A 24662-nucleotide genomic window follows, 5' to 3' on the forward strand; every position below is an offset into this window, starting at 1 on the left:
ATTAACACCGTACAGGCCAGGAGAGATGAGCTTGGGTTTGGGCTGAACTCAAGCTCATCTGTACAGGTCAGGCACAACTAACCTGTTAAAAACAATTAAATCCAGTTTACTGTTCAGTATATGTTATCCTTAACCACTTCAATACAGGGCACTTTCGCCCCCTTCCTTCCCAGCCCAATTTTCAGCTTTCAGCGCTCTAGCGCTTTCAGTGACAATTGCGCGGTCATGCTACACTGTACCCAAATGAAATTTTTATCATTTTGTTCGCACAAATAGAGCTTTATTTTGGTGGTATTTATTCACGACTCCGTTTTTTATTTTTTGCGATATAAGCGCAAAAAAGCGGAAATTTGGAAAAAAAAAAACTATTTTCTTTTTTCTACTTCAATAAAAATCCAATAAAATCAAATTTTGTCATAAATTTAAGCCAAAATGTATTCTGCTACATGTTTTTGGTAAAAAAAAATCCGTTAAGTGTATAATAATTGGTTTGTGTGATCACGGACATATGTACGCAAATGATCATGTACATATGTGTGCAGGTGATCACGTACATATGTGTGCAGATAATCATTGGGACATGTGATTTTAGTGGGACATATGTGGGGGACATGTTTTTATTATTAGGGACATGTGTTTTTATTATTTGGGGACATGTATGTTTTGGGGGACATGTGTGGGGACATTGTGTTTATACTGTGTGATGTGTTTACTGTGTGGTGTGTTTACTGTGTACACTAGACTGGTGATCAGTGAGTAAAAAGCTGTAAAAAGCAGCTCATACTCACTGATCAGCAGCCGGCTGCAGCGATCTGCTCTCCTCTCCACAGCGATGACTTCTGTGTGAGGAGAGGAGGAGCCGATTGCCTAGCAACCGGCTGTTTGTTTACATCACATGACGGCCGTGATTGGACACGGCCGTCATGTGATCAGGAGGGCCAATCACAGAGCCCTCCTGCCGATCTGAGATGCGCCGCGTCCGGGTGACACGGGCGCATCGGGATCGCGCCGCTGCGCAGGCGCACGCGCGCGATCCCGCTACTCCTGAATGACGTTCCTGAACGTCATATCAGGAGTAGGCGGCTCCCACCCGGCCGTATATGTGCATTGGCCGGGTGGGAAGTGGTTAACCACATCAATACCAGGCACTTAAACACCTTCCCGCCCAGACCAATTTTGAGCTTTCTGCGCTGTCGCAATTTGAATGACAATTGTGCGGTCATGTTACACTGTACCCAAATAAGATTTTTTGCATTTTTTCCTACAAATAGAGCTTTCTTTTGGTGGTATTTGATCACCTCTATGGTTTTTATTTTTTGCTAAACAAATAAAAAAAGACTGAAAATGTTGAAAAAAAATATGTTTTTTTTTTGTTTCAGTTTCAAAACGTTGTAAATAAGTACGTTTTCTCCTTCACTGATGGGCACTGGTGGGGCAGCACTGATGGGCACTGATAAGATGGCACTGATGAGGTGGCACCAATGAAGTGGCACTGATGAGGTGGCATTGGTGGGCACTAATATGTGGCACTGATAGGCAGCACTGATGGGCACTGATAGGTGGCACTGATGGGTGACATGGATGGACACTGATAGGTGGCACAAATTGGCACTGATATCTGGCACGGATTGGTATGGATAGGCGGCACGAATGGGCATGGATATGCGGCACAGATGGGCATGGCTAGGTGGCACAGATGGGCATGGATGGGCACTGATAGATGGCATGGATGGGCACTGATAGTTGGCACGGATGGGCACTGATAGGTGGCATGGATGGTCACTGATAGGCGGCATTGTATTGTACTGATGGATGCCAATCAGTGCCAAACAATAATGCATACCAATCAGTGATGCCCATTGTGGGCACTGATTGGCATCCATTGTGGGCACTGATTGGCATCCATTGTGGGCACTGACTGGCATCCCTGGTGGTCTAGGGTGGCATACCTGATGCTGGGCATCCCTGGTGGTCTGGTGGCATCCCTTGTGGTCCAGTGTGAGCATCCTCGGGGGGGGGGGGGCTGCGCTGATAATCAATCAGCACAGACCCCCCTGTCAGAGGAGCAGCCGATCGGCTCTCCTCTACTCGTGTCTGACAGATGCGCGTGAGGAAAAGCTGATCACCGGCTCTTCCTATTTACACTCTGATCAGCCATGATTGGACACAGCTGATCATGTGGTAAAGAGTCTCCGTCGGAGACTCTTTACCGAGATCGTAGTTGCGGGGTGTCAGATTGACACCCCGCAACAATGATCACTGCGATGCGTGCCCCCGGGGGCGCGCAGTGGCTCAAAATCCTGAGGACGGTCTATGACATCCAGTCAGGATTTTGAAACCACTTTGCAGCCGTCATTTGACAATGGGCGGGTAGCAAGTGGTTAAATATTAACATGTTTTGTGGTTGCACCTATTAACATAAATATATTTACCATGAACTCATGGATGGCGACTCTGCTCAACCAATATCCTCAATGTGCTCTATTCTTCTTACAGCATCTTTCAAATATTTAGGTATGCAGCCCACAGCCATCCCAGCATACCCAACCTCAGCTTGTCCGCTTTAAGGATAAAGTAAAGAAAGGGAGCAGACTGCTAGTAGCAGGGGCAGACTGACCATTCGGTTACTCGGGCACTGCCTGAGGGCACCATGCCACTAATGCCCATCAGGGTTGCCAGCCTCAATAAAACCAGGGACAGTATGTAAAAATCTGTGTTTTTTTTTAAATCCCAAGATTATAGCTGCCCCGCCTCTCCGGTACCTTTTTGGTGTGTGTATGTGTATACTGTGTGTCTGTGTGTGTATACTGTATGTGTGTGTATGTATACTGTGTGGCCCCATAATCTATTGCCCAGGGGCCCCATAATCTTCTATTGCCCAGGGGACCCATAATCTTCTCCTATTGCCTGGGGGCCCCATAATCTCCTATTGCCCGGGGGTCCCATGAGTTGTCAGTTCGCCCCTGGCTAGTAGGTTAAATGAATCTCATAAAAATTATTCTTATACCACAACTCTTATACAGTGCCTTGAAAAAGTATTCGTAGCCCTTGAAATGTTCCACATTTTGTCATGTTACAACCAAAAACTTAAATGTATTTTATTGGGATTTTATGTGGTAGACCAACACAAAGTGGCACATAATTGTGACGTGGAAAGAAATGCTAAATGGTTTTCAATTGTTTTTGCAAATAAATATGTGAAAAGTGTGGCGTGCATTTGTATTCAGCCTCCTTTACTCTGCTACTCCTAACTAAAATCTAATGGAACCAATTGCCTTCAAAAGTCACCTAATTAGTCCACCTGTGTGTAATTTAATTCCAGTATAAATACAGCTGTTCTGTGAAGCCCTCGGTGAAGCCCTGAGAGGTTTGTTAGAGAACCTTAGTGAACAAACAGCATCATGAAGGCCAAGGAACATACCAGACATTTCAGGGATAAAGTTATGGAGAACTTTAAAGCGGGGATGGGTTATAACAAAATATCCCAAGCATTGAACATCTCACAGAGCACTGTTCAATCCATTATCCGAAAATGTAAAGAGTATGGCACAACTGATAACCTACCAAGACATGGCCGTCCTCCTAAACTGACAGGCCTGGCAATGAGAGCATTAATCAGAGAAGCAGCCAAAGAGGCCCATGGTAACTCTGGAGGAGCTGCAGAGATCCACAGCTCAGAAGGGAGAAACTGTCCACAGGAAAACTATTAGTCGTGCACTCCACAAATCTGGCCTTTATGGAAGAGTGGCAAGAAGAAAGCCATTGTTGAAAGAAAGCCATAAGAAGTCCAGTTTCAGTTTGTGAGAAGCCATATGGGAGACACAGCAAACATGTGGAAGAAGGTGCTCTGGTCAGATGAGACCAAAATTGAACTTTTTGGCCTAAAAGCAAAACGCCATATGTGGCAGAAATTAGACATGTGCAGAATGGAAAAAAAAATTTTTAGTTTCGTTTGGATTCATTATTTACATAAATTAGTTTAGTTAAATTCGTTTAATTCATTTTCGGAATTTGTTTAGTTTATTCTTTTTCAAATCGTTTTGAATTCTTTGAATTCGGATCAATTTGAAAAGTTTTCGAATAGTTTATGAATTCGAACATTTTTCATATTCAAATAGTTTTCCAATTTCCAAAGAGAATAAAATAGAATAAAAAATAAAGGAATAAAATAGAAAAGAATATAACAGAAAATAAAATAATATATTAGAGTAAAACAGAAAAAAATAGGCTAGGAAATAAAAGAACAGAATAGAATAAAAAAAAGAATAAAATAGACAGATTATAACCATCTTCTGAAATTCAAATAGAACAGAAAAGAATAGAATAAAATAAAAAAAAACAATATAATGGAAAATAAATAATATAACCATTTTCCAAAATTCAAGTAGAAGCAATTCTAATTTAAATAGAATAGAAAAAAATAGAGTAGAATAGAGTAGAAAATAACACACTAGTATAGAAAAAAACAACAGATTACAATGAATATAAGCATCTTCCTATTCTAAGCTATTCTTTTCTATTGTATTCAAATGCAAATTTATTCTATTTGAATTTTGGGAAATGGTTATATTCTTTCTATTCAATTGTATTCTATTGTTTTTTTTTAATTCTATTATTTTCTATTCTATTATTTTTTTTCTATTCTATTCTTTTCTATTCTATTCTTTTCTTATGTATTCAACTTTAAATGTATTCTATTCAAAATTCTAATTTCAGAAGATGGTTATATTCTTTCCATTCCTGGTGCAGGACTCTGAACATAATAGGAGTCCAATCTTTACCCATCACAGTGAGCTTTGTCATGTAGCGCCGGCTCCTGAAGAGCACACGCTATATCTTTTGAAAGTTAATGTTACACCTAAACTGCAGTTTGGTTTGGGTATGATTATTCCAAATTTGGACCTCAGCATCAGTCTGACTGGACTATAGGATGTTCAGCCTGGCCATAGGGGGCACTGTCTCTTTTGGCAGGCATGGAACCACAGTCTGGTTGGGTGCTTTAAGGTTACTTTCTCTCGGAGCCTACCCAGTTGGAGTGTCACTCTTGCTGTGCTTTCTGGGAGAGGGTACTTAAGATGCAGATGTCATGTGGTTCGGGGTTCCGGTCCAGAAGTATCTTCTGACTCCATGGTCCTGGTCCTCCTGACCAGCCCCCAGGAAGGCTATGGCCTGGGGTGCGGATCTACCCGACTTTATGTTTTGGAAGAAGAGATTGTGAGGTGGTCCGGTGCTGCCTCCGGTCGAGGAGAGGCCCAGTAACTTCGTAGCTATCCAGGGGAGGAGTCTTCAGAAGATGACCACGTATGGTTTGGCTTCTTAGCAAGAGCCTGGTGGGGCTGAAGTACCTAAGTGAATCCAGTCTCGTGGGTATCGCCAAACTGGATGAAAGATCCAGGTATCACATGAGTGGCCTGTGGCAGAGACGTATTCCTACATGTTCTACAACGTTTGTGGCAGAGACTTGTTCCTGAGTTAAGCACCTTGCTGGCTGCTAGGCCTTGTGAGAGAGGGACTATCCAACTTGAGTGAACATCCAGTTGTGAATGGCTATTCTCTGGATTTAGTCAAAGTAAGCAAGTTCTTCATTATTGACTTTGAAAATAAGAGTACCTGAACTTTCCTCCTAACCCTCTGATCCTGTTATAAGAGACTGTTTGTTGACTAAGTTTTTGCAAATAAAAATCCCTTTAAGCGGAACTGTCGTCAGTCTCTAAAGTTACTGGGCCATCTACCACGGGAAACCCCTAGACATAAATCGAGGAGAAGAAGGAGACGGTAAGCCCAATTAAACCAGCAGCTCATTTGGGGGTAAGTGCTACAGTCATAAAAAACCTTAAGGGACTGGGTTCCCCTTAAAAGGGAGATCCACTCCCCTGGACCTGTATAGCACCCTGCAGAAAAGCACCTTGGTCAGAACAAACACTGCACAGAGTTCCATTACGCAGGATCCAGTGCCGTAAGGCTGCATTACAGGCAAACATCTAGGAATCTTCTCTCCTTCCAATGAGGCTTGGGGTACCATCCATTTTGGTTGACAGTTCTTTTGAATGGATTTGAGTGAAGTCCATGATTCTAAATAGACAGACCTCCAAGTATGCTCCATGAGCATGTGTATCACATCAGTGACCACCACCTTACAGATACTGGTCCTTCCTGTGTAGGAGGGGTTTTATAAGGGAGGACTTCCTGTTTTACTATCTGCCAGTGTCCATTCACCTATAGGTGGCGTATAACCCATATAGTAATTATTATGGTTGTTCTGTGTCCCATGATGTACCATGATGTACGATAAAGAAATGCTGTTTTTTTATTTTCCTTGCACCTGATGGTCCCCCTTTTTTTGTGTTAAATCTCACCCTTTATAAAATGTAGCGACACTTATTTTTCTCACAGTGCCTCCCTCTTCCCTTTCACCCTATAATCTGTTCTCCTTGGTTAACATCTCTGCACCCAGTCCTAACAGCCTCTCCCTCTGACCTCTCATTATTATTTTTTCCAACTTGTAAGTGCAATATGAACAATGTGTGAAGAATTTTTCAAAAGTAAAGGCAGAAGAGGTATAAGTAGGCCAGGAAATGCATACTGTAGATGACACTGGAACTGGAAATGCCTGGATCAAGAAGAGAAAGACAAGAGAGAGAGAGAAGAATGGGTACACCCCCTGGAGACCAAGGCCATTCTTGGGATATAACACTATGGGGTTAGCTATGAGGATCCTGGCATTTGTGGACTTGTATTCTAAACTGCCATCTATCTTTTTTTTTTTTTTTTTGGTGTCGTAGAAACAGCACATCAGGAAAAACACAGCCAGTATGCCCATAAATGGTCCATAAATGGCTTAGATCTGTTTTTTTTACAGTTCAGATCATAGTCATTATGTACAAAGCCAATTAGAGTTGCTCTCTACCTTCTGATTGCTGTAAACCAACCACAGCCATCACAAGTGTAATGCCTTGTATACACAGTAGGACATTCCGACCACAAAACCCGTCGGATTTTTTCAGACGGATTTTGTCCTAAACTGGTGTTGCATACACACGGTTGGACAAAGTTGTCGGAAAATCCGATCGTTCAGAATGTGATGACATTTGTTCTTTACTACGGGACTACATTCAGGCTAGTAGCCAATAGCTTTTGTCTCGTAATTTGATCTGAGCATGCGTGGCACTTTCTCTGATCAGAATTCTCTACAAACGATCGGAAAAAGTCTGATCAGATTTTTTTGGCGGAAAATTTGAGATCCTGCTCTCATGTTTTTTCCGTCGGAATTTCCGATAGACAAAGTCCGATAGAGCCCACACACGATACGATTTTCTGACAATATAATCCGAATGGACCTTTTGCGTCGGAATTTCCGACCGTGTGTACAGGGCATAAACGCTAATAGTATTTACACACATTCAGTCCATTCACAATGAGAGAAGAGGGTCTGAATGGGCTTGAATGTTTATAAACACAATAGGAAACAGAATTGGCAGATTGAAGGTGATGGTGGGGGTACCTAAAGGTGACACTGACCACCAATAATGAGGGAATCGTTTTTAACGATGGGGAGGTAAAAGTTCCACTGACCACCAATAATTGTGTGATCATTTTTAAAGGTAAAAAAATAAAGGTAAAGGTAAGCAAACCCCAATTTTTAGTCTTGTTTCCTTTATAAACTGTAACTAATAAAATATAAAAAAATATAAAAGAAATATAAAATCTATTTGCTTACAGTGTTGCATGGCCAAGTAATGTTCAGTCAAATTATAGCACAGAAAATGGAAAAATAGCCTGGTTAGTAGGGTAGAACTCAAGTGGTTAAATATCTTTATTTTATACATATATATACAGTGGTGTGAAAAAGTGTTTGCCCCCTTCCTCATTTCCTGTTCCTTTGCATGTTTGTCACACTTAAGTGTTTCGGAACATCAAACCAATTTAAACAATAGTCAAGGACAACACAAGTAAACACAAAATGCAATTTGTAAATGAAGGTGTTTATTATTAAAGGTGAAAAAAAATCCAAACCATCATGGCCCTGTGTGAAAAAGTGATTGCCCCCGAAACCTAATAACTGGTTGGGCCACCCTTAGCAGCAACAACTGCAACCAAGCGTTTGCGATAACGTGCAATGAGGCTTTTACAGCGTCCTGGAGGAATTTTGGCCCACTCATCTTTGCAGAATTGTCCTAATTCAGTTACATTAGAGGGTTTTCGAGCATGAACGGCCTTTTTAAGGTCATACCACAACATCTCAATAGGATTCAGGTCAGGACTTTGGCTAGGCCACTCCAAAGTCTTCATTTTGTTTTTCTTCAGCCATTCGGTGGTGGACTTGCTGGTGTGTTTAGGATCATTGTCCTGCTGCAGAACCCAAGTTCGTTTCAGCTTGAGTACACGAACAGATGGTCGGACATTCTCCTTCAGGATCTCTTGGTAGACAGCAGAATTCATAGTTCCTTTTATCACGGCAAGTCTTCCAGGTCCTGAAGCAGCAAAACAGCCCCAGACCATCACACTACCACCACCATATTTTACTGTTGGTATAATGTTCTTTTTATTAAATGCAGTGTTCCTTCTACGCCAGATATACTTGGACACACACCTTCCAAAGAGTTCCACTTTTGTCTCATCGGTCCACAGAATGTTGTCCCAAAAGTCTTGGGGATCATCAAGATGTGTTGTGGAGAAATTGAGACGAGTTTTGATGTTCTTTTTGCTCAGCAGTGGTTTTCTCCTTGGAACTCTGCCATGCAGGCCATTTTTGCCCAGTCTTTTCCTGATGGTGGAGGCATGAACGCTGACCTTAACTGAGGCAAGTGAGGCCTGCAGTTCCTTGGACGTTGTTGTGGGGTCTTTTGTGACCTCTTGGATGAGTCGTCGCTGCGCTCTTGGAGTCATTTTGGGCGGCCGGCCACTCCTGGGAAGGTTCACCACTGTTCCATGTCTTCGCCATTTGTGGATAATGGCTCTCACTGTGGTTCGCTGGATTCCCAAAGCTTTGGAAATGGCTTTATAACCCTTTCCAGACTGATAGATCTCAATTACTTTCTTTCTCAATTGTTCCTGAATTTCTTTGGGTCTCGGCATGATGTGTAGCTTTTTAAGGATCTTCTGGTGGACCTTACTGTGTCAAGCAGCTCCTATTTAAGTGATGCCTTGATTGTGAACAGGTGTGGCAATAATCAGGCCTGGGTGTGGCTAGAGAAATTGAACTCAGGTGTGGACAACCACAGTTATAGTATGTTTTAACAAGGGGGGCAATCACTTTTTCACACAGGGCCATGATGGTTTGGATTTTTTTTCACCTTTAATAATAAACACCTTCATTTACAAATTGCATTTTGTGTTTACTTGTGTTGTCCTTGACTGTTGTTTAAATTGGTTTGATGTTCCGAAACACTTAAGTGTGACAAACATGCAAAGGAACAGGAAATGAGGAAGGGGGCAAACACTTTTTCACACCACTGTATACATTTATTACAATGTGCAACCGTGGCACACTGTTTGCAGTCCAGCACTGCCTTTATGCTTTCTGTCAGATGTGTAATTCACCAGTTACTATACTGCTGCCACTGCTAGAAGGTGGTAAGGCAAACTTCGTTTAGGCATATGTTTAGCACAGGACCTGTAAAGTTATTAAATTAAAAATAAATAAATAAATCTTAAAGGAACCACCTCTACTCTGTGCCACTGGTCTCAATATAGACCAGCACTGCTAGCTTATGTCCAGCCTGTCCTATTCACTTGTCCATCTGGTTCCCCATATGCCAAAGTCTGGCACTGAAGACAAAAATAGTTTGGCTAAAAAATCCAGATGACAAGTAACTCTACTTGATGACAGAATCCTGTTACCACTGTCAAGCCATTTTGCTGTGCAATCCCTACCAGAACTAGATGGTCTGTTTTCTCAGGTGTTAGAGGGAGCAGTCATACCCTAGCTGCCTTATCCAGAATTGCTTAGCACATTTTCACTCAACATGGCATTATGGTTTGGTTGTTCAAACATCGGAAAGCCCTGTTTTTTTTTGTGAGATTCCTTGTTACTCCATTCTGCTGTTGTAATCCAGTTCCATACCTGATCATCCTGGGACTTTTCTGCATCCACCAAATTTACTCTGTCATCTGTCTGTACAGTAAGCCATCTGTGGTTCCTGTGGCACGTGAAACACTTTGCACTGAACAAAATGTTTGTTCTTGCTGTCATTTATTATCCCAGTTACAGTATATGCAGAAATAGTTCCTTAACGTTGCTGACAGACCAGGTGTAGGTAGGTTTCTTACAGGTGTATTAGTTAGTTAGTGGCTGGTCCAGGCTGAGGGAGGAAAGAGTTAATGTGTGTGCTTTAGTTCCCAGGCTTTTTGGGATCCAGCCTTTTCACCAGTGATATCAATATGGGGGAAGGCTGGGTTCCAGGCCTTTTTAGGATTTGTCCTCTCTCTGGTTCGGATGGGCCACATCGAAAAGGGACATGCCGTAGCTTCTGTGAGCTTCTGCACCTTGCAGTCTGTCAGAGGCACTGAGGTTCTGGAGAATAACCAAGAGCTGGAGAATGCCAAAATGGACTACAGCCTTTCTGAGGTACTCCTGGGCAGCCTCTTAGATGTAGTTAGGGACAATATGCTGTTACTGTTCATGTGGGACTGTACTAAGAAGCTTTTTAGTAAAGTTGCACCATCTGTTCTGAGACTGGTCTGAAGTTATTCAAAAGGGTGCATGTTGGTTCTGGCATTTCAAAAGAACCAGGGTCTGTAAAGCACAAGTGGGGTAAGAAACTACTACTGCTACAAAAAGATCTACTCAACAAGTCATGCAAGAGAAGCAGTGTCATTGCGATGGGTCACAATGCAAACAGTCGTTAGGAGTGTTACCTGGTAAAGGTGACAGGCCCTCTGGTAGTGTGGGAATCCTAGTGGTCGGTTTCCAGTAGCAACTGGAACCGAACCCACATTAGGGACGTCCATGAACTGGTCACATGGGTACGGAAGTGAAGGCGGTAACAAGTGCATGCATGAGGTCCACACTAGGTGCATTGCGGGTCCCCATTCTGTAACTGGGAGTGAAGTAAGAGAGGAATGCTGGACTGGTGGAGAGGTGGAGCAGGCTCAATAGCCTTCCTTCTAATTTAACATACACCAAGTCACAGTGTGTAGTGACACGGAACAGCACTTTCAAAGGAATTCTGTACATTCTACTACTGCACACGGTGTTACTGTTCATCTCTAAGTCGGAGAGAACTTCCTGTTATACTGCACATGACCGCAGTTCCCACCTGGTCCTGGGCATTGGGGAACGAATTCACAGCGAAAGGTACCCCCACGTGCAGATTGAGTAGGCCCCGCCCACAAAATAATGGGCATGTATAATATAATCAGAAATAAATGCAAGGTAAATGCAAAATAATTTATGTAGAGAAAACAGAATGGATTAGTGAGAACTGGAAAAGCAAGGCTCATTCAAATAACAATAAACTAAGCCTGTCCATCTTCAATCAATTTAATTCCAACATTTTGATTGATTAATTGCTCTTCTTAAAAGTTTGATTTCAACTTCTATTATTCTAATGTCTCCATTGTTCCTAAAGCACAAGTGAACATCTGTCACCTTTAAGGTGTTGCCAATGGAAAAAGCGGTAATAAATTATGCATGAACATCTCTTCATTTTCCCAGTGAAAGGGGCTGTGTATGGTATGGCGGCCATCACTGTGTGCACTGCCAAGGTGAGCCAAGAGTGCACTGACATAATCTGCCAGCTGTTGGTAGAGCTTTTAAAGGGTCATTTGGACATTTGTCGACTTTCTGTCTTCCCTATAGAGAAACAAAAAGAGGACTTTGTTTTTAAAGAACCAATGTTGGTTCTTATAGCTAGGTCTATACCAACTTCCCGCCTCTACTATTTGTAGTGTTATTTCTGGTATTTATATTGCAGATGGCCCATCTATTTAAAATAGCAATTGCAGACATTAGACTTAAAATGAAGGATAAGTTCACCTTTTTAAAAAAAACAATAAATGCACATCTTTTTGCAGGTAAAAAATGTGCATTTGTTATTTTTTTTCTTGGGGGGCCTGGAAAGCAATGCACCCATGATCAGCAGATAGTGGGTGCAATATGGGGCAATTGCAGGTTCTGTGTGTAAGTTGTTTGGCTGTACATCTCAGATCAGCGGGTCCTGGCGATCAATCATTGGCCGACACTTGCCTTTTTGGCTTATGCTGTAACAAATCACAGCACAGTGGGGGCAGTGGTCATGCTCCTTACCCGGAAGCGTCAATCACGTACCAAATACGTGATCCAATGCACAGCCCCCCCCGCCACAATAGATGTATATGGGGTGGACTGCAGGCGGTTACTCTTAAAATATAAGAAGGAATATAATGATGTACATATACACTATGATATTATTTGGTACAAATTCAGCAATACACATCAACTGTCATTTTTACATATATTTTTTTTTAATATTACTGTTTATGTACAGATACATATTTAAAGTGATTGTAATGTCTCGTTTTTTTGTAAAATACTTACCTGCTCTGTTGCAGTGGATTTGCACAGGGCAGTCTGGAGCCTCCTCTTCTCGGGTCCCTCTTCACTGCTCCTGGCCTCTCCTTCCTGTTGAGTGCCCCCACAGCAAGCAGCTTGCTATAGGGGCACCTGAGCCAAGCTGCAGCTCCGTGTGTCCATTTATACACGGAGCTGCTGTTTGGCCCCACCCCTTCTCTCTCATAATTGGCTAACAGACTTTGATTGACAGCTGTGGGAGCCAATGGCACCACTGCTTTGTCTTTGCCAACCAGGAGGAAAGTCCCGGACAGCCGAGGGACTCGTGGATGTCACTGGACAGAGAAGAGGCTTAGGTAAGTATTAGGGGGTGCTGGGGAGGCTGCTGCACACAAAAAGATTTTTATCTTAATGCATAGAACCTTTTGCCTTTACAACTCCTTTAAGGCCTCGTTTACATATTGCTTAGCGGGAACGTGGGTTCTCGCTAGTGATTTAAAAAGTGCAATTCACTTGCGTTTCTGCCTGCCACGCATAGGGCAGCCCATTTACTTGAATAAGCTGCCCCTTTGCATGCTTGTCACGCCAAAGAAGCTCAGGGATCACATTTTGGCCCTGAGCCAGACGCAATTTTACATGTGTGTTTTGTTATGCGACAGCTGAGGCAAAATTGCACCACCTCAGGGTGAATGGCAGCCAATCCCGCTTCACAATTTCGAAGTGTGGGCAAAATCACGCCGATTCTGCCCATGATTCCTTATCACCCAAGTGTGAATGGGTCCTTATCATATTTACTAAAAAAAACAAATGTGTTGAATGTTGTTTGTGTTTACTAAACAATGCTTTCAAATGTGTCTTGATTTGAAAAAAAAATAATAATATCATCCCCCCATTGATAAAATGAACAATTGTAAATTAATCATGATCCAATTTAATTATAAAAATAATTCACAATCAGAAGAGCGATCAGGAACCAAACCACTGACTAAAGTCACTTGATATGTTTGGTCCATATACTCAGAATCGAAAAAATTATGGAAAAACATATTATGAACCAATTGATCTGTGCTGATCCTATGTGAAACCTTATTAACCGCTTGCCCTCCAGAAAGTTTTACCCCTTTCATGACCAAGTCATTTTTTGCTATCCAGCACTGCGCTACTTTAACTGACAATTGCTCGGTCATGCAACACTGTACGCAAATGAAATTTATATCATTTTTTCACAAAAATAAAGCTTTCTTTGGTGGTACTTGATTGGTGATCAAGTACCACCAAAGAAAGCTTTATTTTTCTAATTATATAAACAAAAAAAGTCTAAACATTTAGAAAAAAATATTTTTTTTACTTTGTGCTATAAATCATCCATCTTTCAAATGTGTCTTGATTAGAAAAAAAAATTATAATTCTCCCCGCCCTCCGTTATGATAAAATTAACAATTGTTTAAATGACCAGATCATTTGATGCCATACATTTGCCAATCTTGTCGATATTATTATTATTATTAATATACAGGATTTATATAGCGCCAACAGTTTGCGTAGCATTTTTACAATGTTATATGTACTTTCCTACAAACACATATTCCATCCAGTGTTTTTGATAAAACTTAGACTCTATCACATCATCCGATTCTTTGAAGAATCGTTCGATCAGATTGCTACATTTATGGCCAAGTTTGTATTTGTATTACCGAGAAGATCAGCAATGATCCACATTTCCTTAATGACAGGTTTACTTTAAGAAAGGCAACAAAACACCATACACTGAAACTGAAAATATGATAAAAAATAATACGATGAAAATCTGAAATCTAAATGTAATATGACAGTGAGGCTGCAGCAACCCGACAACAAGGCGTAATGTAAATAAATATGACAGGAGGGCATTTTGGCTTGTCTTTTTAGGAATTTCTAGTAATCTATACTGGTATTTGATTGACACTTCTAAAATATGAACACTAAAAAGCTTCAACTCATAACTAGTGATGGACGAACTTCCGACGGGACGTTTCGCGAACGCGAAATGCGAACGGACCCAAACGTTCGCGAAACCGACCGTTCGCCGCGGGCCCCATTGACTTCAATGGGAGGCGAACTTTGCAAACCTTCATGTCGAATTTGCGGCCACGTGGTAATTATTAGGGGGTAAAACGTAGTCCCACCATCTGGACAATGACATAATACATGTATGAGGTGAATTTGGGATCGATAACTACAAGCATTTTTATTTTATTTGGGAAATTGTTCTAACAATTCAGGACTATGGAGCTAATGAAGGCAATGGAGGAGAGGGAAGGTCAGGGACCAGGGTAGGCAAAGAAGAGGGTGCAGGAGATGATCACCAGCAGCGTGACATACCGGAATGACACATGCACCGTGATAGAGGCATCTGACAGCAGCACCGTAATACAGAGCACTGACAGCAGCACCGTGACATACAGCGCTGACAGCAGCACCGTGACATACAGCGCTGACAGCAGCACCGTGACATACAGCGCTGACAGCAGCACCGTGACATACAGCGCTGACAGCAGCACCGTGACATACAGCGCTGACAGCAGCACCGTGACATACAGCGCTGACAGCAGCACCGTGACATACAGCGCTGACAGCAGCACCGTGACATACAGCGCTGACAGCAGCACCGTGACATACAGCGCTGACAGCAGCACCGTGACATACAGCACTGACAGCAGCACCGTAAGCAGCCCCAGGAGGAAGTCAGCACAGCACAGGGATGGTGTGATCCCCTCATAATAAGAACCCCCAGGAGGAAGTCAGCACAGCACAGGGATAGTGTGATCCCTTCATAATAAGAACCCCCAGGAGGAAGTCAGCACAGCACAGGGATATCATAAGCAGCCCCAGTAGAAATATGACACCGCTCAACCTCTTCAAAGAGGAGGGTAGGGGCATATAGTACGGTGTGCTTTTTTGGGTCAAGGAAGTGAGCCAAATGAATTAAGAAGGTCTGTGTGCTTGATTAAAAAAATAGTTTATAGACATATACATGGTCTACTGGTCACATGTGTTGAATTCCTCCGAGATCCATGCCTCATTCATTTTTAGAAATGTGAGGTAGTTAACACTGTGGTGAGCTAGGCGAGTACGCTTATCGGTCACAATCCCCCCTGCTGCGCTGAACGTCCTTTCGGACAGGACACTGGATGAGGGGCAAGCCAACAGTTCGATTGCAAATTGGGCAAGCTCTGGCCAGAGGTCAAGCCTGCCCACCCAGTAGTCTAGGGGTTCATCACTCCTCAGAGCGTCCACATCGGCCGTTAACCCAATGTAGTCGGACACCTGACGGTCTAGGCGTTCCCTGATGCTGGATCCGGATGACACCTGTCGATGGGTCGGCTGAAAGAATGACCTCATATCCGAAGTCACCAACACATCTTCAAACCGGCCTCTTCTTGCAGGCGCTGTTGGATTGGTACCCGCAAATCCTTCTCTGGGAGTGGGAATTGCTCCTCTGCCAGCGCACGCAAAAGCAGAATGCAGCATTTCTCGAAGCAAGGCCTGGAAGTGCTGCATTCTGACAGCCCTCTGCGACGGCGGTAACATTTCCGCCATTTTGTGTTTGTACCGGGGGTCTAAGTACGTTGCCACCCAGTACTGGTCCTTGACCCTCATGCTTTTTATACGGGGGTCCCTATTAAAACACTGGAGCATGAAGGCCCCCATTTGCACTAAAGTGGAAGCGGTGTGGTGGCCTGGCTCCTGCTCATCATCCAGGATAATGTCGTCCTCTTCATTCTCCTCTCCCCATCCTCGCACAACAGGGATCCCAGAAAGGTTTAAAGCATGCTCTTCTTGCTCCTGCTCATCCGCCCCGGCACCATCCTCCTCTGACTCCTCATCAGACTCCTGTTGTTGACTTGTCTCAGATAGAGTAGCCCCCCCTGGGAATTCATCCAGCATTGCGACTTCCTCATCTTCCCGCTCCTGCTCCTCCACAGCCTGATCAATGACACGACGCAATGCACGCTCCAGAAAGAAGGCATAAGGTACCATGTCACTGATGGCGCCATGGCTGCGACTGACCAGTTTGGTGATCTCCTCAAATGGCCGCAGAAGTCTGCATGTGTCGCGCATGAGCAGCCACTGGCGCGGTGAAAAAAAACCCAGCTCCCCAGAACCGTTTCTTTCGCAGAGTTCATACAGGTAGACGTTAACTGCACGTTTCTGCTGGAGCAGCCTATCAAGCATATAGAAGGTTGAGTTCCATCGCGTCGGGCAATCGCAAATAAGACGTCTGACCGGCAGATGGTGTCGCCGCTGAATGTCAGCAAGGCGAGCCATGGCCGTGTAAGATCTTCTGAAATGGGCCGAGATTTTCCTTGCCTGCCGCAAGATGTCCTGGACCCCAGGGTATTTGACAAGGAATCGCTGCACGACCAAGTTTAAGACGTGTGCCATGCACGGCACGTGCGTGATTTTGCCCTGTTTCAATGCGCTAAGCAGATTGGCACCGTTGTCACACACCACTTTACCAACTGTCAAATTGAGCGGTGTTAGCCACTCATCTGCCTGTGAACGCAAAGCTGAAAGGAGTGCCGGGCCAGTGTGGCTCTTTGCTTCCAGGCACAACAGACGCAGCACGGCATGGCAACGTCTCACCTGGCATGTGGAATAGGTTCTGGGGAGCTTGGGCGGTGCAGTGGAAGAGACGCTAGCAGCGGAAAAGGAGGAGGCAGCTGAGGAGGAGAGGGAGGAGGATGGAGTAGGAGGAGGAGAAGAAGAGTCAGGCCTGCATGCAATCCGTGGCGGTAAAACCAAATCTACACGGGTGCCACGGGTTACATGCTTGACGGCCGTCAGAAGGTTCACCCAGTGGGCAGTAAAACTGATATACCTTCCCTGCCCGTGTTTGCTAGACCACGTGTCTGTGGTCAGATGTATCTTGGCACCGACACTGTGTGCCAGAGATACATTCACTTGCCGCTGAACATGGCCATATAGCTCTGGGATGCCCTTCTCTGAGAAATACTTCCTTCCTGGGACCTTCCATTGTGGTGTTCCAATGGCCACAAATTTGCGAAAGGCCTCCGAGTCCACCAGTTTATATGGCAGTAGTTGGCGGGCTATGAGTTCTGACAAGCCAGCCGCCAACCGTTGGGCAAGAGGGTTATCCGGCATCATCATTTTTTTACGCTCAAACATTAGGCCCACGGAAGCCTGCCTTTTTGCAGAAAAATGTGAGCTTGGCGTGATGGAAGGTGGAGTGGAGGACAATTGTGAGGAGAGAGGAGAAGGAGAAGTAGAAGACGAGGCTGGACGGTGAGAGCCTGCAGTGTGGCTTTGTGTGTTCCGTTGCTCCCACTGGGCTCGGTGATGGCTGCTCATGTGCCTTCTTAAGGCGGTCGTCCCTAGGTGAGTATTGGGCTTACCGCGACTAACGCGTTGACTGCAAAGATTGCAGATGGCAACGCTATTGTCAGCAGCGGACACGTTAAAAAAAGCCCACACTGCGGAGCCATGTGCCGGTGTCCTGGGAGCGCCAGATGTGACCGTACATGGTCGATGACTCGCTCCTGATACATTTGCAGTCTGCTTTGTCCCTGCTGTGCAATGTAAGTCATTGCTGCTTCTCCTCCCTATCTGCTGGTCCATATCTCCCTCTGAACTCCCCTCCTCTTCCTCTCTTGTGGGCACCCACGTGACATCACTAGACACGTCATCATCAACGTCACCTTCCCCACCGCTATAAGTAGAGATCTCGGAGTAGGCAGCAACACCGGGGACCAACCTCCTCCTTGGGCTGATCTGGGTACTGGCGTCAGACTGCTGAGTAGCGCTTGTTGCTACCTCCTCTTCCTGATCCAATACCAAGAGTGGCTGCGCATCAGAAATGTCCTCTTGATATGGATCGGAAAATAATTCCAGTGACTCAAGCGGAAGGTATGTGGTGGTGGTGGTGGTGGTCGTGTTGTTGGTGGTAGTGTCTTTGGGGGTGCACATAGCAGAGAGTGAAGAAGAGGGTGCAGATCGAGAGGATGAGGAGGGTGCAGAAGAGTAAGGCTGAGCGAGCCACTCAACCAAGTCTGGTGCATCCTTTAAAGTAATTGAACGCACCTTCTGCAACTTCCCACTTTGGCTCAAGCCTGTTGCTCCTGCCCTACCCCTACCACCCCTGCGGAAGGGCCTGCCTCTTCCTCTGCATGTCATTTTTTAAATGACCCTGTGACAAAACTCTTAGTCCCTATACCGCTGAAGGACTGCTGCAGTATAGGTGAGCGGTCAGCAGTGGTGCACGTCAACCCTATCTATTGTGGACCTATAGCGGTCCTTACAGAACAGCAGACTGTACCGCACTCAAGCCTATGTACCGTAGCACCCTATACCAAGTTACCAGTCCTTATAAGAACTTTTGTGGACCAAGCAGGTTGTGTATTAGTGTTTAGCAGACTGTACGTCAGTCCCTATACCGCTGAAGGACTGCTGCAGTATAGGGCAGCGGTCAGCAGTGGTGCACGTCAACCCTATCTATTGTGGACCGATAGCGGTCCTTACAGAACAGCAGACTGTACCGCACTCAAGCCTATGTACCGTAGCACCCTATACCAAGTTACCAGTCCTTATAAGAACTTTTGTGGAACAAGCAGGTTGTGTGTTAGTGATTAGCAGACTGTACGTCAGTCCCTATACCGCTGAAGGACTGCTGCAGTATAGGTGAGCGGTCAGCAGTGGTGCACGTCAACCCTATCTATTGTGGACCGATAGCGGTCCTTACAGAACAGCAGACTGTACCGCACTCAAGCCTATGTACCGTAGCACCCTATACCAAGTTACCAGTCCTTATAAGAACTTTTGTGGACCAAGCAGGTTGTGTATTAGTGTTTAGCAGACTGTACGTCAGTCCCTATACCGCTGAAGGACTGCTGCAGTATAGGGCAGCGGTCAGCAGTGGTGCACGTCAACCCTATCTATTGTGGACCGATAGCGGTCCTTACAGAACAGCAGACTGTACCGCACTCAAGCCTATGTACCGTAGCACCCTATACCAAGTTACCAGTCCTTATAAGAACTTTTGTGGAACAAGCAGGTTGTGTGTTAGTGATTAGCAGACTGTACGTCAGTCCCTATACCGCTGAAGGACTGCTGCAGTATAGGGCAGCGGTCAGCAGTGGTGCACGTCAACCCTATCTATTGTGGACCGATAGCGGTCCTTACAGAACAGCAGACTGTACCGCACTCAAGCCTATGTACCGTAGCACCCTATACCAAGTTACCAGTCCTTATAAGAACTTTTGTGGAACAAGCAGGTTGTGTGTTAGTGATTAGCAGACTGTACGTCAGTCCCTATACCGCTGAAGGACTGCTGCAGTATAGGTGAGCGGTCAGCAGTGGTGCACGTCAACCCTATCTATTGTGGACCGATAGCGGTCCTTACAGAACAGCAGACTGTACCGCACTCAAGCCTATGTACCGTAGCACCCTATACCAAGTTACCAGTCCTTATAAGAACTTTTGTGGACCAAGCAGGTTGTGTATTAGTGTTTAGCAGACTGTACGTCAGTCCCTATACCGCTGAAGGACTGCTGCAGTATAGGGCAGCGGTCAGCAGTGGTGCACGTCAACCCTATCTATTGTGGACCGATAGCGGTCCTTACAGAACAGCAGACTGTACCGCACTCAAGCCTATGTACCGTAGCACCCTATACCAAGTTACCAGTCCTTATAAGAACTTTTGTGGAACAAGCAGGTTGTGTGTTAGTGATTAGCAGACTGTACGTCAGTCCCTATACCGCTGAAGGACTGCTGCAGTATAGGTGAGCGGTCAGCAGTGGTGCACGTCAACCCTATCTATTGTGGACCGATAGCGGTCCTTACAGAACAGCAGACTGTACCGCACTCAAGCCTATGTACCGTAGCACCCTATACCAAGTTACCAGTCCTTATAAGAACTTTTGTGGACCAAGCAGGTTGTGTATTAGTGTTTAGCAGACTGTACGTCAGTCCCTATACCGCTGAAGGACTGCTGCAGTATAGGGCAGCGGTCAGCAGTGGTGCACGTCAACCCTATCTATTGTGGACCGATAGCGGTCCTTACAGAACAGCAGACTGTACCGCACTCAAGCCTATGTACCGTAGCACCCTATACCAAGTTACCAGTCCTTATAAGAACTTTTGTGGAACAAGCAGGTTGTGTGTTAGTGATTAGCAGACTGTACGTCAGTCCCTATACCGCTGAAGGACTGCTGCAGTATAGGGCAGCGGTCAGCAGTGGTGCACGTCAACCCTATCTATTGTGGACCGATAGCGGTCCTTACAGAACAGCAGACTGTACCGCACTCAAGCCTATGTACCGTAGCACCCTATACCAAGTTACCAGTCCTTATAAGAACTTTTGTGGAACAAGCAGGTTGTGTGTTAGTGATTAGCAGACTGTACGTCAGTCCCTATACCGCTGAAGGACTGCTGCAGTATAGGTGAGCGGTCAGCAGTGGTGCACGTCAACCCTATCTATTGTGGACCGATAGCGGTCCTTACAGAACAGCAGACTGTACCGCACTCAAGCCTATGTACCGTAGCACCCTATACCAAGTTACCAGTCCTTATAAGAACTTTTGTGGACCAAGCAGGTTGTGTATTAGTGTTTAGCAGACTGTACGTCAGTCCCTATACCGCTGAAGGACTGCTGCAGTATAGGGCAGCGGTCAGCAGTGGTGCACGTCAACCCTATCTATTGTGGACCGATAGCGGTCCTTACAGAACAGCAGACTGTACCGCACTCAAGCCTATGTACCGTAGCACCCTATACCAAGTTACCAGTCCTTATAAGAACTTTTGTGGAACAAGCAGGTTGTGTGTTAGTGATTAGCAGACTGTACGTCAGTCCCTATACCGCTGAAGGACTGCTGCAGTATAGGGCAGCGGTCAGCAGTGGTGCACGTCAACCCTATCTATTGTGGACCGATAGCGGTCCTTACAGAACAGCAGACTGTACCGCACTCAAGCCTATGTACCGTAGCACCCTATACCAAGTTACCAGTCCTTATAAGAACTTTTGTGGAACAAGCAGGTTGTGTGTTAGTGATTAGCAGACTGTACGTCAGTCCCTATACCGCTGAAGGACTGCTGCAGTATAGGGCAGCGGTCAGCAGTGGTGCACGTCAACCCTATCTATTGTGGACCGATAGCGGTCCTTACAGAACAGCAGACTGTACCGCACTCAAGCCTATGTACCGTAGCACCCTATACCAAGTTACCAGTCCTTATAAGAACTTTTGTGGACCAAGCAGGTTGTGTATTAGTGTTTAGCAGACTGTACGTCAGTCCCTATACCGCTGAAGGACTGCTGCAGTATAGGGCAGCGGTCAGCAGTGGTGCACGTCAACCCTATCTATTGTGGACCGATAGCGGTCCTTACAGAACAGCAGACTGTACCGCACTCAAGCCTATGTACCGTAGCACCCTATACCAAGTTACCAGTCCTTATAAGAACTTTTGTGGAACAAGCAGGTTGTGTGTTAGTGATTAGCAGACTGTACGTCAGTCCCTATACCGCTGAAGGACTGCTGCAGTATAGGGCAGCGGTCAGCAGTGGTGCACGTCAACCCTATCTATTGTGGACCGATAGCGGTCCTTACAGAACAGCAGACTGTACCGCACTCAAGCCTATGTACCGTAGCACCCTATACCAAGTTACCAGTCCTTATAAGAACTTTTGTGGAACAAGCAGGTTGTGTGTTAGTGATTAGCAGACTGTACGTCAGTCCCTATACCGCTGAAGGACTGCTGCAGTATAGGGCAGCGGTCAGCAGTGGTGCACGTCAACCCTATCTATTGTGGACCGATAGCGGTCCTTACAGAACAGCAGACTGTACCGCACTCAAGCCTATGTACCGTAGCACCCTATACCAAGTTACCAGTCCTTATAAGAACTTTTGTGGACCAAGCAGGTTGTGTATTAGTGTTTAGCAGACTGTACGTCAGTCCCTATACCGCTGAAGGACTGCTGCAGTATAGGTGAGCGGTCAGCAGTGGTGCACGTCAACCCTATCTATTGTGGACCGATAGCGGTCCTTACAGAACAGCAGACTGTACCGCACTCAAGCCTATGTACCGTAGCACCCTATACCAAGTTACCAGTCCTTATAAGAACTTTTGTGGACCAAGCAGGTTGTGTATTAGTGTTTAGCAGACTGTACGTCAGTCCCTATACCGCTGAAGGACTGCTGCAGTATAGGTGAGCGGTCAGCAGTGGTGCACGTCAACCCTATCTATTGTGGACCGATAGCGGTCCTTACAGAACAGCAGACTGTACCGCACTCAAGCCTATGTACCGTAGCACCCTATACCAAGTTACCAGTCCTTATAAGAACTTTTGTGGACCAAGCAGGTTGTGTATTAGTGTTTAGCAGACTGTACGTCAGTCCCTATACCGCTGAAGGACTGCTGCAGTATAGGGCAGCGGTCAGCAGTGGTGCACGTCAACCCTATCTATTGTGGACCGATAGCGGTCCTTACAGAACAGCAGACTGTACCGCACTCAAGCCTATGTACCGTAGCACCCTATACCAAGTTACCAGTCCTTATAAGAACTTTTGTGGAACAAGCAGGTTGTGTGTTAGTGATTAGCAGACTGTACGTCAGTCCCTATACCGCTGAAGGACTGCTGCAGTATAGGGCAGCGGTCAGCAGTGGTGCACGGCAACCCTATGTATTGTGGACCGATAGCGGTCCTTACAGAACAGCAGACTGTACCGCACTCAAGCCTATGTACCGTAGCACCCTATACCAAGTTACCAGTCCTTATAAGAACTTTTGTGGAACAAGTGAGTTGTGAATGTTTAGCAGACTGCAGCAGAAGGGCAGCAGTCAAGTATAATATCCTTTCTATATTTGGAAGAAAGAATATTATACATGTACAAGCCTATTACTGTACCACTGATACCAGTCCTGAAAAGAACCTTTGTGGAACTAATAATAACAGCAAGTCTTTAAAATTACCCTCACTGCCTGACAACACTGCTTCCTTCCTGTCCCTATACAAATTGGCAAAAAAAGAGAACGATTAGTGGTTACTGGAACAGCTCTTTTGTGGACCTTGATAGTAACAGCTAATGATGATGATGATGATGATGATGATGAAAGACTAATCTGGCTGTCCCTGTAGCATACACCGTCCTTTCCCTTTCTCTAAACTAACAAAAGACACTCAGGCTGCTGCAAGAATCAGCAGCACAGCAAACCTATCAACACCTAACACCTATACCAGTCCTGAAAAGAACTTTTGTGTACCAAATAGCTAGTGGTTTATCTCTCCCTACTCCACACAGGAACCTGTCCCTATCTTAACAGAAGAAAGAATGTAAAATGGCCACCGGATCGGGTGTATTTATAGGTTAGGGGGAATGTACAAGTGTCCATGTGCTGTCATGTCTCAATTGGCTGTCCTGTATCACATGATAAACGTGTCACCAAAGGTTAAAGTTCTTGTATACATTAAACACGTAAGTCCGCCGCGGCGAACGACGGAAAAAGGCGTTCGAACGTGCGGACCGCGAATGTCGGAAATTCGCCGCGAAACGACCGCCGGGCGAACCGTTCGGCCATCACTACTCATAACTGTCCTTATCACTCAGATGTGACATTGATTCACTGTAAGCCTGTTTATCAGCATTAGACATCCAGTTTATTAAATGGAAGAACACAGCCTTACCTTGCTCTGGATGAAACAGCCACAAACAGCCTTGTCTTCTTGTAAGGAGCTAGAAGTTCTCATTAATTTAATCAACCTGCTTTGACAAGTCAGGCACGACGAAAGGAGCTGGGAGTGGTCTCAGCGCATGTTCCCTTCGTGGAGTTTTGGACCTCTCGCATATTGAAGGCTTGTGCCAACTGGAGATACACATAGCATTTAACTCTTCAATGTCCAGCCGCTTCCAATTCCTATTTCACTTCACTATTGACAAGTCATTGGAATTCTTCCCACTTTTATAACAGATTTCTTTTATAACATCGTATTTTCCAATAAATATGCTTGCGAGCATAGCCTGTTCTGTGTACTGTACAGAAGCTGCTTAAAGTACCATAATAAGTTCCAATTGCACATCTCCATAAATATAATTATGGATGTAATGGAGGTGGACAGCTATAGCTTTTATGCTGTGCTCTGCTTTAAATATTAATAACCTACCCGGTACATTAGATGATTTCC

At 45.0% G+C, this 24662-nt stretch overlaps 1 protein-coding gene across 2 annotated transcripts in view; it reads right to left on the minus strand.

Moving 5' to 3' along the window:
* The window catches only part of CTXN3 (cortexin 3), a 130754-nt gene extending 106420 nt beyond the window's left edge, over window positions 1-24334 (minus strand). Inside the window, exon 1 of one of the 2 annotated variants that reach the window (XM_077462145.1) lies at window positions 24165-24334. The gene's annotated coding sequence lies outside the window, so the exon portion shown is untranslated. Of the gene's footprint in view, window positions 1-12517; window positions 12628-24164 lie in introns of those variants that run through there. The other variant, XM_077462146.1, reaches the window with a different exon arrangement.
* Window positions 24335-24662: the final 328 nt, after the last annotated feature.

This window comes from Lithobates pipiens, unplaced genomic scaffold, assembly GCF_037356315.1.
Source record: "Lithobates pipiens isolate NorthernLeopardFrog02 unplaced genomic scaffold, aLitPip1_a1.2 Scaffold_3, whole genome shotgun sequence".
In the NCBI taxonomy this organism is placed as follows: Eukaryota; Metazoa; Chordata; class Amphibia; order Anura; family Ranidae; genus Lithobates; species Lithobates pipiens.